This window comes from Echinops telfairi, unplaced genomic scaffold (genome assembly GCF_000313985.2).
Source record: "Echinops telfairi isolate 266 unplaced genomic scaffold, ASM31398v2 ScPeMD7_1;HRSCAF=3_1, whole genome shotgun sequence".
Classification (NCBI taxonomy): Eukaryota; Metazoa; Chordata; class Mammalia; order Afrosoricida; family Tenrecidae; genus Echinops; species Echinops telfairi.
In genome coordinates this window covers 5,511,892-5,515,171 of record NW_022103897.1, presented here as the reverse complement: position 1 = coordinate 5,515,171, position 3,280 = coordinate 5,511,892, and the positions used below count along the sequence as shown (strand labels likewise).

The following is a 3,280-nucleotide window of genomic DNA, read 5'->3' as shown; positions in this document are numbered from 1 at the left end:
GGTGGTGGCATTAGGAAGGTTAAGAACCACTGGCCTATGTGGAGAACATGCTGAAGAATCCACTATGATGGGAAACATTTCATTCTTAAAAAAATAGAGGACGATTCTACCCTTCCTGTTATTGGTAGTTCTGAATGTTAGATTTTTGTTTTTGTTTTGTCCATTGGGGTCAAAAGATACCTAAGTATATGATTGCAAATGGAAAGGCCAGGAGACAAAAATTAGCATTTTTTCATTTTCATTTGTGTGTGAATTTTTTAATATAATGCGGGAACATAAAGCATTAATGCAAGCAAAAATGTTTCTGTGAGCATGTGTCAACAGTTTAGCTTTATAAATCAATCTGATAAATTTTTCTGGACAATGCCAGCATTTGGATTTTTTTAAAACAAGTACATTTCTTATTGATGGCAACTAAAGAGTTTCTGTAGCATTTTTATCATACAATAGATTCCATCCATTCACTATACTTTTCAAAGTTTGCCTTCATACAAGTACATGTTTTTAATGTTCTCTGTCTCCTGTGTTGTTCCTGTGAGTTTGCTATTAAAGTACGTTAAAATAAAAAATAAAAAAGGAATAAAAGTGGAAAATGAGAAGACAGAGAAAATGGGAGAACTGGCAGCTGCCTGACAGAGTACAACTACTTTGAACCCTTACAAGCAGTTTGATTAAGGAAGTGAGTTGATAATTGTCTGTATACACCCAGATCACACAAATACCCACACTAGTGGTTGATAACAAGATGCTGTGCCCCCCTTGTTCACCATACTCTCCTGGTGACTAGAAGCCACCAGGCCAACCTCCACCTTCGCCCAACTGGTAGTGAGTGATACCACCACCACTGGCCTCTTTGGGTGTCAGAGGGCACTGACCTGCCTAGTTGAACTGGATGAGCATTATGCACAGATGTTCTCATCCCTTCCCTGCTTTCTTCTTTCTTTTGTTTCACATATTCCCACCCCCTTCTGGTTTACATTTTTCTTTTTTTCTCTCTTTTCCTTTGTTTCTTTTTAATTTCTTCCCTTTTTTTTCTTATATTTTCCTTTTATATTCTCTTTTATTCTACCTCCCTAGTTTTGTGTGCTGTTGTTGTTTATTAGGGTTTTTTCTTTTTCTTTTACCTCCCCTTATTTTTTTCATTTTTATTCTTTATTTTCTTTTGTTGTTGCCCCACCACCACCACCACCACTTTTTTATTTGTTAGTTTGTTTGCTGTTGTTTGGTCTTATTCTCATCCCTGTCCTTCACTTCTGACTTTAGGAGAAAGAAACTATGCCCACACTTCCCAGCCACACATAACCTCCTGCAGCTCGTGGGTGTGGGTCACCACCTGCTGATGCACCACCTTATCAACAACAAAGAGAAAATTTAAGAAAGCCGTATAGTTATGCAGGATACCATGAAGAGGAGTAGCTTACACTTGATCAGAATTCCAAAACAGGAAGAGATCTCAAAGAAAGTAGAGAGAAAATTTTCCAAGGTTTATTGGAAGAAAACTTCACTACTATAGTGAAAGGCAGGAACATATGTATTTAAGAAGCTAAGCAAAACCCAATCAAAATAGACCCCAAAGGAAAATCACAAAGGTGTATTATAATTGCATTGTGGTGACTTAGTTAATGTGGCTTTTCTAGCCATAGTCTCTATACGTGCCAGCAAACAACCCTTTCCTGATCAGACTGGTTAAGAGAAGATGAGGGAAGAAACTGAGAGGATTCAGCTGTGAGTAACTGTTAACACAATCCACTGTGATTGGCATCCTCTAGGTGTAAAATGAACCATCTCAGAAATAGGAGGTGAAGATTGTACTACCAGCAAAAGAGAAAATCCAAGAGTGGGGGATATCCTCTGGACTCCACTATCCCTGCACAGTGAACCTCCTTGATCCAAGTAGACAGATTTGACTCTAGAGGAGTGACAAAGAAGCAACATCAAGTAAAACTGTGTGCTATGGTGCAGGAAACTGCTTGTGGAGTGGAGTGCCTCTGTGCACTTAATCTGAGAAGCTGAGTTTTATAATCCATGGAGCTGGAGCTGAGTGCCTTTGGACTGAGGCTTACTGGAGGGGAGAGAGGTGTCTTTAGGAACTTCATTTATGGAGTTGGGTTTGTTGATCCACCAGGGTCAACAAGCTGATACCTTCAGATTGAGGCTTACAACAGAGTGGCATACCTTTGGGGAATTTATTAGCAGCCCTGAAAAACTTTGTAACATATCTGGACTGAACAGTTCTATCCTGAACATTTCTCCCTGAATTGTAAACTGTTAGCTTCCATAATAAATTCCATAGCCCTGAGCATTCTCTGTGAGTTCTGTGGGGCATTTGTAATGAAGTGTAGAACTGTGTAATAAAGAAGAGAATGTCACATGAGACAGTGAAACACTCAAATTTTTAAAGTAAATAATCCTAAAAAACAGCTCAGGAAAAACAAATGTGACCTATAAAAATGACCAAAAACACTAAGCTTATTTCTTAGCAGAAGCCAGGCAGACAAGAAGGCAATTAAGACAGCATATATAAAACTGCAAGAGAGAGAGAGAGAGAGAATGTATGGATTGTGATAAGAGCTATATGAGCCCCCAATAAAATGATTTAAAAACAAATAAATATTTTCATTAAAAGAAAAAAGCCACAAAAGGAAATGACAAGGAATCCCACAAACAAAAAGAACAGTACAGAAAATTATGTTGAAACAAAATATGCTCCATATAAGCAAAGCACTTTTATTTATTTATTTATTGGGGCTTTTCTTAGAAAAAACACAGACAACGTGCTAGACAAATTCTAAAAGAGCTGTGACACAGCAAAGCACTATTAAAGAATAATAAATTAGGCCTCATACTTCCTGATCTCAAAACCTACTATACAGCCATGGTATTCAAAAACACCTGGTACTGATCCTGATGCATACATCAATAGAACAGAATCCAAAACCCCAAAAGAAATCCATCCACACATATAGCTGATTTTTGACAAAGGCCAGCACTTACTAAATGAGGACAAGGTAATCTAACAAATAATTTTGACAAAACTGGTTATCCATGTGCAGAAAAATGAAACTGGATTCATATCACCTTTCTACAAAAATAGCTTAATATGGATCAAAGGCTTAACTATAAAGCCTAAAACTACAAAGACAATCAATGAAAACTAGGGACAAACTTAAGGGCCCTAATATGTAGCATAATTGCACACTCAAACACAGCTAAAAACATATAAACATTAGAAAACAAACTAGATTACTGGAACACCCTAAAAATTATACAAATATTCACA

General features: G+C 37.2%; 1 non-coding gene and 1 pseudogene across 1 annotated transcript; both read right to left on the bottom strand.

Moving 5' to 3' along the window:
• The window catches only part of LOC101644302, an 81,135-nt pseudogene that overhangs the window by 1,582 nt on the left and 76,273 nt on the right, over nucleotides 1–3,280 (bottom strand).
• Nucleotides 2,744–2,808, bottom strand: LOC115869190. Its single transcript, XR_004046052.1, has one exon. It is a non-coding gene; the product is annotated as a U7 small nuclear RNA (small nuclear RNA).